Source organism: Bufo gargarizans, chromosome 4 (genome assembly GCF_014858855.1).
Source record: "Bufo gargarizans isolate SCDJY-AF-19 chromosome 4, ASM1485885v1, whole genome shotgun sequence".
Taxonomy (NCBI): domain Eukaryota; kingdom Metazoa; phylum Chordata; class Amphibia; order Anura; family Bufonidae; genus Bufo; species Bufo gargarizans.
The window spans coordinates 252,142,785-252,155,835 of NC_058083.1; positions in this window are offsets into that span (position 1 = coordinate 252,142,785).

Here is a 13,051-nt window from a genome sequence, read left to right on the forward strand (position 1 = left end):
CCTGACCAAAACGTGTGGTACTGTACCTTATAAAAAGTCTGCCATGCCTGAGGAGTTCAGTGCTGCACAAGAGGAGCCATGCGCCTGCTTTGAACCCACAGGATTTGTAAAATCTGGAGAGAAATCTCAGGTTGGAAGATATCTCAGCAGCAGACATCTCTATGGACATACAAAATGTAGGTTTCTCTTGACTTGAAGAACTGCAATGACCATGAGGTAGTGTTAAGAATTTTTGATTTGGTAAGGATTCCACTGAAATTATAATATATTGTCTGGAGTTCTTTCATGGAAGAAGTATGAGAGTATGAAGTACAAAGTAAAGGGAGCAACATGCTGCAAGCCATGGAGGTCTTCCTGCTTCAGTGCCTCTTCCATCAAGAGGTGCACCAAAGGATAGAGGCTACCATAGACTGGCCTAGACTCTTTGCGTTGAGATCTCTGGAATGGGCATATGGAACCATAAAAAACAATGCTAACTTGAATCCTCTTATTAGTTAGCGTGGTCTCCACATTGTGAATGATCTACACTAGAGTTCCTCAACTGCTCAGGGCTCACCTGCCGATCATGATTTGAGAATATCCCACAAAATGAATACTTGTGGTAAGTCTTGATGCATTGACACTAATTATATCACCTTCTCAATACTAAGAAAATCCTGAAAACATGACCACTAGCTGGGCTCTGAGGACTGGAGTTAAGGAACAGTGATCTACCCTATGTCTGAGGTGGTTTTTAGAATCCTCATTTAGTGTATTAATTGAGTTGAGCGAACACCTGGATGTTCGGGTTCGAGAAGTTCGGCCGAACTTCCCGGAAATGTTCGGGATCCGAACCCGACCCGAACTTTGTCCCGAACCTGAACCCCATTGAAGTCAATGGGGACCCGAACTTTTCGGCACTAAAAAGGCTGTAAAACAGCCCAGGAAAGGGCTAGAGGGCTGCAAAAGGCAGCAACATGTAGGTAAATCCCCTGCAAACAAATGTGGATAGGGAAATGAATAAAAATAAAAATAAAATAAATAAAAATTTACCAATATCAATTCGAGAGAGGTCCCATAGCAGAGAATCTGGCTTCACGTTACCCACCACTGTAACAGTCCATTGTCATATATTTAGGCCCCGGCACCCAGGCAGAGGAGAGAGGTCCCATAACAGAGAATCTGGCTTCATGTCAGCAGAGAATCAGTCTTCATGTCATAGCAGAGAATCATGCTTTACGTCACCCAACACTGGAACAGTCCATTGTCAGATATTTAGGCCCAGGCACCCAGGCAGAGGAGAGAGGTCCCATAACAGAGAATCTGGCTTCATGTCAGCAGAGAATCAGTCTTCATGTCATAGCAGAGAATCAGGCTTCACGTCACCCACCACTGTAACAGTCCATTGTCATATATTTAGGCCCCGGCACCCAGGCAGAGGAGAGAGGTCCCATAACAGAGAATCTGGCTTTATGTCAGCAGAGAATCAGTCTTCATGTCAAAGCAGAGAATCATGCTTCACGTCACCCAACACTGGAACAGTCCATTGTCAGATATTTAGGCCCAGGCGCCCAGGCAGAGGAGAGAGGTCCTGTAACAGAGAATCTGGCTTCATGTCAGCAGAGAATCAGTCTTAATGTCATAGCAGAGAATCAGGCTTCACGTCACCCACCACTGGAACAGTCCATTGTCAGATATTTAGGCCCCGGCATCCAGGCAGAGGAGAGAGGTCCCGTAACAGAGAATATGGCTTCATGTCAGCAGAGAATCAGTCTTCATGTCATAGCAGAGAATCATGCTTTACGTCACCCAACACTGGAACAGTCCATTATCAGATATTTAGGCCCAGGCACCCAGGCAGAGGAAAGAGGTCCCGTAACAGAGAATCTGGCTTCATGTCAGCAGAGAATCAGTCTTCATGTCATAGCAGAGAATCAGGCTTCAAGTCATCCAACACTGGAACAGTCCATTGTAGGATATTTAGGCCCAGGCGCCCAGGCAGAGGAGAGAGGTCCTGTAACAGAGAATCTGGCTTCATGTCAGCAGAGAATCAGTCTTCATGTCATAGCAGAGAATCATGCTTTACATCACCCAACACTGGAACAATCCATTGTCAGATATTTAGGCCCAGGCACCCAGGCAGAGGAGAGAGGTCCCGTAACAGAGAATCTGGCTTCATGTAAGCAGAGAATCAGTCTTCATGTCATAGCAGAGAATCAGGCTTCACGTCACCCACCACTGTAACAGTCCATTGTCATATATTTAGGCCCCGGCACCCAGGCAGAGGAGAGAGGTCCCATAACAGAGAATCTGGCTTCATGTCAGCAGAGAATCAGTCTTCATGTCATAGCAGAGAATCAGGCTTCACGTCACCCACCACTGGAACAGTCCACTGTCAGATATTTAGGCCCCGGCATCCAGGCAGAGGAGAGAGGTCCCGTAACAGAGAATATGGCTTCATGCCAGCAGAGAATCAGTCTTCATGTCATAGCAGAGCATCATGCTTTACGTCACCCAACACTGGAACAGTCCATTATCAGATATTTAGGCCCAGGCACCCAGGCAGAGGAAAGAGGTCCCGTAACAGAGAATCTGGCTTCATGTCAGCAGAGAATCAGTCTTCATGTCATAGCAGAGAATCAGGCTTCACGTCACCCACCACTGTAACAGTCCATTGTCATATATTTAGGCCCCGGCACCCAGGCAGAGGAGAGAGGTCCCATAACAGAGAATCTGGCTTCATGTCAGCAGAGAATCAGTCTTCATGTCATAGCAGAGAATCATGCTTCACGTCACCCACCACTGGAACAGTCCATTGTCAGATATTTAGGCCCCGGCATCCAGGCAGAGGAGAGAGGTCCCGTAACAGAGAATATGGCTTCATGTCAGCAGAGAATCAGTCTTCATGTCATAGCAGAGAATCATGCTTTACGTTACCCAACACTGGAACAGTCCATTGTAAGATATTTAGGCCCAGGCACCCAGGCAGAGAAGAGAGGTCCCGTAACAGAGAATCTGGCTTCATGTCAGCAGAGAATCAGTCTTCATGTCATAGCAGAGAATCATGCTTCACGTCACCCACCACTGGAACAGGCCATTGTCATATATTTAGGCCCCGGCACCCAGGCAGAGGAGAGAGGTCCCATAACAGAGAATCTGGCTTCATGTCAGCAGAGAATCAGTCTTCATGTCATAGCAGAGAATCATGCTTCACGTCACCCAACACTGGAACAGTCCATTGTCAGATATTTAGGCCCAGGCACCCAGGCAGAGGAGAGAGGTCCCGTAACAGAGAATCTGGCTTCATGTCAGCAGAGAATCAGTCTTCATGTCATAGCAGAGAATCATGCTTCACGTCACCCAACACTGGAACAGTCCATTGTCAGATATTTAGGCCCAGGCAGATGAGAGAGGTCCCGTAACAGAGAATCTGGCTTCATGTCAGCAGAGAATCAGTCTTCATGTCATAGCAGAGAATCATGCTTCACGTCACCCACCACTAAAACAGTCCATTGTCAGATATTTAGGCCCCGGCATCCAGGCAGAGGAGAGAGGTCCCGTAACAGAGAATATGGCTTCATGTCAGCAGAGAATCAGTCTTCATGTCATAGCAGAGAATCATGCTTCACGTCACCCACCACTGGAACAGGCCATTGTCATATATTTAGGCCCCGGCACCCAGGCAGAGGAGAGAGGTCCCATAACAGAGAATCTGGCTTCATGTCAGCAGAGAATCAGTCTTCATGTCATAGCAGAGAATCATGCTTCACGTCACCCACCACTGGAACAGGCCATTGTCATATATTTAGGCCCCGGCACCCAGGCAGAGGAGAGAGGTCCCATAACAGAGAATCTGGCTTCATGTCAGCAGAGAATCAGTCTTCATGTCATAGCAGAGAATCATGCTTCACGTCACCCAACACTGGAACAGTCCATTGTCAGATATTTAGGCCCAGGCACCTAGGCAGAGGAGAGAGGTCCCGTAACAGAGACTCTGGCTTCATGTCAGCAGAGAATCAATCTTCATGTCATAGCAGAGAATCATGCTTCACGTCACCCACCACTGGAACAGTCCATTGTCAGATATTTAGGCCCCAGCATCCAGGCAGAGGAGAGAGGTACCGTAACAGAGAATATGGCTTCATGTCAGCAGAGAATCAGTCTTCATGTCATAGCAGAGAATCATGCTTTACGTCACCCAACACTGGAACAGTCCATTGTCAGATATTTAGGCCCAGGCACCCAGGCAGAGGAGAGAGGTCCCGTAACAGAGAATCTGGCTTCATGTCAGCAGAGAATCAGTCTTCATGTCATAGCAGAGAATCAGGCTTCAAGTCACCCACCACTGTAACAGTCCATTGTCATATATTTAGGCCCCGACACCCAGGCAGAGGAGAGAGGTCCTGTAACAGAGAATCTGGCTTCATGTCAGCAGAGAATCAGTCTTCATGTCATAGCAGAGAATCATGCTTCACGTCACCCATTTGTGAATGCTCTCAGTAGCGCGTCTACCAACGTGCACTTGTACTCGCGCATCTTCCTATCATGCTCCAGTGCAGGAAGTAAGGTGGGCATATTGTCTTTGTACCGTGGATCCAGCAGGGTGGCAACCCAGTAGTCCGCACACGTTAAAATGTGGGCAACTCTGCTGTCGTTGGGCAGGCACTGCAGCATGTAGTCGCTCATGTGTGCCAGGCTGACCAGAGGTAAGGACAAGCTGACCTCTGTGGGAGGCGTATCGTCATCGTCCTGCGTTTCCCCCCAGCCATGCACCAGTGATGGGCCCGAGCTGCGTTGGGTGCCACCCCGCTGGGACCATGCTTCATCCTCATCCTCCTCCACCTCCTCCTCGTCCTCCTCGTCCTCTAGTAGTGGGCCCTGGCTGGCCACATTTGTACCTGGCCTCTGCTGTTGCAAAAAACCTCCCTCTGAGTCACTTCGAAGAGACTGGCCTAAAAGTGCTAAAAATGACCCCTCTTCCTCCTCCTCCTCCTGGGCCACCTCCTCTTCCATCATCGCCCTAAGTGTTTTCTCAAGGAGACATAGAAGTGGTATTGTAACGCTGATAACGGCGTCATCGCCACTGGCCATGTTGGTGGAGTACTCGAAACAGCGCAACAGGGCACACAGGTCTCGCATGGAGGCCCAGTCATTGGTGGTGCATGGTGGTGCGTGCTGCAGCTGAAACTCCACTATGGCCTGCTGCTGCTCGCACAGTCTGTCCAGCATGTGCAAGGTTGAGTTCCACCTGGTGGGCACGTCGCATATGAGGCGGTGAGCGGGAAGGCCGAAGTTACGCTGTAGCGCAGCCAGGCGAGCAGCGGCAGGATGTGAACGCCGGAAGCGTGAACAGACGTCCCGCACTTTATGCAGCAGCTCTGACATGTCGGGGTAGTTGTGAATGAACTTCTGCACCACCAAATTCAGCACACGCGCCAGGCAAGGGATGTGCGTCAAACCGGCTTGTCCCAGAGCTGCAACGAGATTTCGCCCATTATCGCACACCACCAGGCCGGGCTTGAGGCTCACCGGCAGCAACCTCGGTCTGTTGTTCTATACCACGCCACAACTCCTGTGCGGTGTGGGGCCTGTCCCCCAAACATATGAGTTTCAGAATGGCCTGCTGACGTTTACCCCGGGCTGTGCTGAAGTTGGTGGTGAAGGTGTGTGGCTGACTAGATGAGCAGGTGGAAGAAGAGGAGGAGGAAGCCGAGTAGGAGGAGGAGGCAACAGGAGGCAAAGAATGTTGCCCTGCGATCCTTGGCGGAGGAAGGACGTGCGCCAAACAGCTCTCCGCCTGGCCCAGCCGCCACTACATTTACCCAGTGTGCAGTTAGGGAGATATAGCGTCCCTGGCCGTGCTTACTGGTCCACGTATCTGTGGTTGTGCAGGGAAGGCACGGCTCTCTTGGAGAAGTAGTGGCGGCTAGGAACAACATACTGTGGGACAGCAAGCGACATGAGCTGTTTGAAGCTGTCTGTGTCCACCAGCCTAAATGACAGCATTTCATAGGCCAGTAGTTTAGAAATGCTGGCATTCAGAGCCAGGGATCGAGGGTGGCTAGGTGGGAATTTACGCTTTCTCTCAAATGTTTGTGAGATGAAGAGCTGAACGCTGCCGTGTGACATGGTTGAGACGCTTGGTGACTTAGGTGGTGATGGTGTTGGTGGTACATCCCCTGTTTGCTGGGCGGCAGGTGCCAACGTTCCTCCAGAGGCGGAGGAAGAGGCCGAGGCGGCAGCAGCAGAAGAGGCCGAGGCGGCAGCAGCAGAAGAGGGAGCAGGGGGAGCCTGAGCGACTTCCTTGTTTTTAAGGTGTTTACTCCACTGCAGTTCATGCTTTCCATGCAGGTGCCTGGTCATGCAGGTTGTGCTAAGGTTCAGAACGTTAATGCCTCGCTTCAGGCTCTGATGGCACAGCGTGCAAACCACTCGGGTCTTGTCGTCAGCACATTGTTTGAAGAAGTGCCCTGCCAGGGAACTCCTTGAAGCTGCCTTTGGGGTGCTCGGTCCCAGATGGCGGCGGTCAGTAGCAGGTGGAGTCTCTTGGCGGCGGGTGTTCTGCTTTTGCCCACTGCTCCCTCTTTTGCTACGCTGTTGGCTCGGTCTCACCACTGCCTCTTCCTCCGAACTGTGAAAGTCAGTGGCACGACCTTCATTCCATGTGGGGTCTAGGACCTCATCGTCCCCTGCATCGTCTTCCACCCAGTCTTGATCCCTGACCTCCTGTTTAGTCTGCACACTGCAGAAAGACGCAGCAGTTGGCACCTGTGTTTCGTCATCATCAGAGACATGCTGAGGTGGTATTCCCATGTCCTCATCATCAGGAAACATAAGTGGTTGTGCGTCAGTGCATTCTATGTCTTCCACCGCTGGGGAAGGGCTAGTGGATGCCCTTGGGAAACCCTGCCAGCGGAGTCTTCAAACAGCATAAAAGACTGCTGCATAACTTGAGGCTCAGACAGCTTCCCTGGTATGCATGGGGGTGATGTGACAGACTGATGGGGTTGGTTTTCAGGCGCCATCTGTGCGCTTTCTGCAGAAGACTGGGTGGGAGATAATGTGAACGTGCTGGATCCACTGTCGGCCACCCAATTGACTAATGCCTGTACCTGCTCAGGCCTTACCATCCTTAGAACGGCATTGGGCCCCACCAAATATCGCTGTAAATTATGGCGGCTACTGGGACCTGAGGTAGTTGGTACACTAGGACGTGTGGATGTGGCAGAACGGCCACGTCCTCTCCCAGAACCAGAGGGTCCACTAACACCACCACGACCATGTCCACGTCCGCGTCCTTTACTAGATGTTTTCCTAATTGTTACCGTTCACCACAATAAGAAAAATATTATTTGGCCCAATGTATTGAATTCAAATTCAGGCCTTTTTTTACAGACACCTAACACTATCTGGCTATCTATTTAGGTACCGTATTACACTAATACAGGCACAGCAGTAACCACAGATTTAGCTGAATATAAATTTGAGGCCTAGTATTTAGGCGCTGGGTGACAGGTATACGTTTACGGACAGAATTAGACTTGGAATTGCACAGTAGCGTGTGTGTGAAGTTATTGAGAATGACCCTATCTGCACCTTGAATCCAATATACCCTTTTAGGGATAGATTTAAAGTAGGCCTGATACAGCAGAAACCACTAATTTAGAGAATTGCTAAGTTGGGAATTGTATTTCAACCCTGAACAAAAATATATCCTTTGCCAGACAGCAGACAGTATTTCAATTGGCTGGCCACAGCTGAAACACCAGATTTAGGGTACTGCTATTTTGGCAATTGTATTTCACCCCTCAATAAAATAGCAAGCACAGCCAAGCCCCTGATGTAGGATATAGCCAAAAAATAACCACACTATTGATGGTTAAATGCACTTGGTGACGGGCGCAGCTTGCCCCTGATGTAGGATATAGCCAAAAAATAACCACACTATTGATGGTTAAATGCACTTGGTGACAGCTTGCCCCTGATGTAGGATATAGCCAAAAAATAACCACACTATTGATGGTTAAATGTACTTGGTGCCAGTTTGTGCTGGCGCACCACAAGACACAAAATGGCCGACGATCACCCCAGAAAAAAGGGACAGAAAAACGCTCTGGGCAGCCTAAAAACAGTGAGCAATTAAATAGCAGAGGTTGAATGATTCACAGCTGTAGATCGATCACTTCATTAAGTGTTTTTGCTGAGTAAATCCCTGCCTAATCTCGCCCTAACAGCAGCAGCTGCAACCTCTCCCTACACTGTTCAGAGCAGAGTGACGTGCGGTGCTACGTGACTCCAGCTTAAATAGAGGCTGGGTCACATGGTGCTCTGGCCAATCACAGCCATGCCAATAGTAGGCATGGCTGTGATGGCCTCTTGGGGCAAGTAGTATGACGCTTGTTGATTGGCTGCTTTGCAGCCTTTCAAAAAGCGCCAAGAAAGCGACGAACACCGAACCCGAACCCGGACTTTTATGAAAATGTTCGGGTTCGGGTCCGTGTCACGGACACCCCAAAATTCGGTAGGAACCCGAACTATACAGTTCGGGTTCGCTCATCCCTATGTATTAAGAACAATGAGAGTTTGAGAATGGTCAATATGATGTGCTCCTACTTCTTGTGGAAAGGGACTATCCTCTTGTACAAACATGAGAGAAGGGAAATGGACAGACATGGAGGTGAAAATGGCAGGTTCCCCATTAGCACAGAGTATTTGAAGAGAATGGTATGCTGCTGATCTTGTGGGAACCTCAAAATGATTAGCACCCTTGAAAATGAAATCCCATCCCATGGACATTGTCTGTGCTCCCAGCCTAAGACTACTGAAAGCTCCACTGTATCTCTTTGTATCTAGATACAGAATTCAGTCCATTTGTGGTCTCTTTACTTATTTAATTTCTTTATTAATGCTTGAAAAACTTTGAATAATTGATTTTAAGGGCAGGTGAGGGCTGCAGACTGTTGTGTTGTCTTGGACACCAAGCATTTTCCTGCAGTAAGTGTTTGCTCTTTTTGACTTCTTTGCAAAACAAAATAATGTTCTTTAAAAAAAATAAAAGAATGTTCCATAGAGGTCTGTAGATTCGTCTGTGCTTGTTCCTCTTGAGATGTAATAAGTTCACTTAAAATATAACATATTTTAAAGCCATAAAACTAGAAATGAAGATAAACAAAACAGAAAATAGCATTATGTCAAAAATATTGCCTATTACAGAGGCTTCAGATGCAACCTTCTCTAGAGTCCTGGGGCCTGAATGAGGTCAAATGTCCCTCGTACGAGGGCAAAAACATATTCTACATATCTTGTAGAGCTTTTAAAATAATGCTGTATGTGTAGCTGAATTCCCCCTAACGCATACTAGAGTGACCTTCAGACAGCAACATTTTGAAAGTCCAATAGTCCTCAGTCCTTAACCTTGCTTGGCTTCCATTATAGCAGTGTTTCCCAAACAGGGTGCCTCCAGCTGTTGCAAAACTACAAGTCCCAGCATGCCCGCACAACCAAAGGCTGTCCGGGCATGCTGGGAGTTGTAGTTTTGCAACAGCTGGAGGCACACTGGTTGGGAAACACTGCATTATAGGCAGAAGAGTAGAAGAAGCTTTCTGCAGCAGCAAGCTTCTTCCATATGGGAAAAACTCGTGCCGCTATAGTTTTTGTAAATAATTTTTGAACTGTACAAACCATTTCAATCTATTTTTACATAGTTACATAGTTAATATGGTTGAAACAAGACATAACTCCATCAAGTTCAACCAAGGGATAGGTGGGGACGCGAATCCCAGAAGGAAGTGAGACTCAGATTTCCACACATTTCCATAAGCATTAATGTTTTTTACTTTTAAGAATTCGTCTAAACCCTTTTTGAAACCGTCCCCTGCTCCTGCTGTGGCCACGTCCTGAGGAGTCTATTCCACAGAGTCACAGTTCTCACAGTAAAGAAGCTTTGACGCTTCTGGAGACTGAACTTTTTCTTCTCCAGTCGGAGGCAGCGCCCCCCTGTCTTTTGAGGACATTTTACATGGAACAGCTTTTCGCCATATTTTTTGTATGGCCCATTTATATAGTTTTACAGGTTAATCATGTCCCCCCTTAGACGTCTCTTCTCAAGACTAAATAAATTCAATTATTTTAATCTTTCTTCATACCTCAGACCCTCCAGCCCCCTTATCAGTTTAGTCGCTCTCCTCTGTACTTTTTCCAGCTGCAGTGCGTCCTTTCTATGGACTGGTGCCCAGAACTGAACTGCATATTCCAGATGAGGCCGCACCAACGCTTTGTAATGTGGTAATATTACATCCCTGTCAGGTTGTGTGCGGTACTGTGGCTAAGCACCATCCACTTGAATGGAGCTGAGATACTGTTTTTCAAAATCCTCGATAACCCTTAAAAAATATGAAAATGAAAACGAATGGCAAATTTTTGGGGAGGGATAAGGTAGTTTGCAAGGATGGGGATTGTTCACCTAATTTTCTTAAAAAGGACCTATACATTTAGTTAAATGGGTTGTCCAGGATTTTGATAGCTAATCTTTAAGATAGGTCCTCAATATCTGATCGGTGAAGGTCCGACTTGAAGAGGCCATAGCACTGCACGCTGCAGCCTCCTCCTAGACATCACATTCATTGGTCACATCACCTGGACCTGGACTGCAATACCAAGCACCGCCACTATACAATCTACGGCGCTGTGTTTGCTATGCCGTGAGGCGTACTCACTAGCGCATTGCTGCTTCTTCAAACAGATGATCGGCGGCGGTCCCAGGAGTCGGACCCCACTAGTCAGAGATTGATGACCTCTCCTGAGGATATGCCATCAACGTCGCAATTCTCAACACCTTCAAATTGATGTATAACCCTAAGATGCTGCAAATTTTCTGCAGTGGAATTGTGGGCCAAAAATGTGCAGCGGTTACAGTATACAGCAAAGCAAAAAAATAAAAATAAAAAGCAAAACAAAAAAACTGCCTGGTTTCTGCAGCACAACTGATCTGCAGTGCGGATTCTAAACCTGCAAAATTTATGCTGCGAATTTGCAATGCACATTTGCAGCAAAATCCATGATAAATGCACATTATTTTTTTTATTTTTTTCATTAGGATCTGGATGCAGAATGGTTGCGAAATCCTCACGTGCCCTAACGTATGTATAATACTGGCTGATGGGATGTGCTGATCTGCCGACTGCAATGGCTCCTCCACCCCTATTTCTCTCTTTTCTGTAGATTTTTTATTGATCATTATTTTTTACTATGTGACCTGAAAATTTACATAAAATATATGTATTTATTGCACCGCTATAAATTACTTTGATGTTACCTCCAGCATGCACAAATAATTCATCACAGTCATCATCACCCTCTGACTGCGCCGCACATCATGTCCCGCATTTTCAGTTCTCACCCACTTGAAATTCAAGCAGACGTTTGATTTATTCATAAATTGCAAATTTTTTTTTTCCACCCAAAACAATAAGGAAAAAAAAAAATCTGTTAGGCATCTCCGTGATAAAAGAGGGAAACATCAAACCGAGAAATAAATGTATTTATTCACTGAAGTCTGCAAACAAAATGTACAAAGGAAGTCCGTTAGGGAATTATCAATCAGCCGCCATTACTGGCAAAGAAATGTTTTTTCTTCCGGAATGAAATGTGTCATAAAAAAAACACCCTTTAAGACATTGCTATGAATTATTACCTGCCCGAGATAGACTATGAAGATCTCAAATTCCAGAGACTTAAGTATTCATTAAAGGCTGATTTATTTTAAGGTTAATTTAATTTTTTTTATTTTTTATTTTATTTTTGGTTTGCATAAGATTTGTTAGGAGAAGATTTCACAAGCAAACATTTACTCAAAAGTAATGATGGTATTTGATTTGCTGCCTCGTTCACAACTGAACAGCTTGATAAAATAGCATTAATGATACAGTGGAGGCTAAAATCTAACACTTCCAGAGAAGTAACTGCTCGCCTGCGGGCTACAACCACACAAATGGGATCTCCTGGATGTTTTAGTCCTGTGTGAGCTTCAAGTTTTTGAAATTCATGAATTAATTTCAAATGCCAATGTGTTTCTAAAGTGAATATTATTTTCGTGGTGCTACGTGCAATCATCATAGAGAAACGTCAAATCATGTTCCCATGTAAAATTCCCTAAAAAATGAGTGGCCAAATATCTCTACCGCACACTAATACATAAGACTGGTTGTAGGATGATAACGGGATTAGTGATAACATCCCCGTTGGTCTAGGGCAGTGTTTCTACCTTCAGCTAGTGCAGAGGGCCAGGGGCAATATTTCATGAATATTTGGGCGAATATTCCTCATAAATTCGAGAATTTGCGATTATTTTCTTGATTGCGAAAATCGGCAATGTAATATTCGCGTAATGGGTGCGCAATACAGGCGTGGGTCACTTTTGCAAAATTTTCCAAGCTGCTAGAAGTTTCCTGAAAATGGTCGGCACGGCAGAACATTACAATAGCTTTATGTGCAGATAGAGCGCTCCAATATATTCGCGATTGCGCAAACATCATGCAACAAAAAAAAAAATTTTGTCTGCTACCGGGCAAAACCCATTTGTCCTATACTAAATCGAGTGTGGGGATTACAAATCCGAAGTCAGAATTGTTGTAACACGTCAGGAAACTTTGCTATGCATAAGTATGCCTAAATGAATGAAGCACTTGGAAAGCATTGAATCATTTTGAACAGAACGAGTTTTACTCCAACAATTACCTGATTTACATCAAAGTTTGTGCAGTAAACAGTTTATGAAAATGCTAAATTTTAAAAAGTCAAGTTTTTCAGTCTAAAAGTCTTACTTGAGCAAGGCCCAGTACTGTTAAAAGAGCTTCAGGCATCTGCTTTTGCGTTTGTGAATCATATTTTCCCATTGCAAAAACCAGCAGTAGTCCCCTATCAAGTTGGGATTCCAGTGGCCTTGATACCTGTTCTCCATTGTAGAAATATCTTTATGGAACCGCTCTCCATGTTCGTCACTTACTTACGTGTCCAAATTGGGTGGGAAAAAGTCAAGATGGGAATGTAAGAAATGCACTTTCAATGACATTCG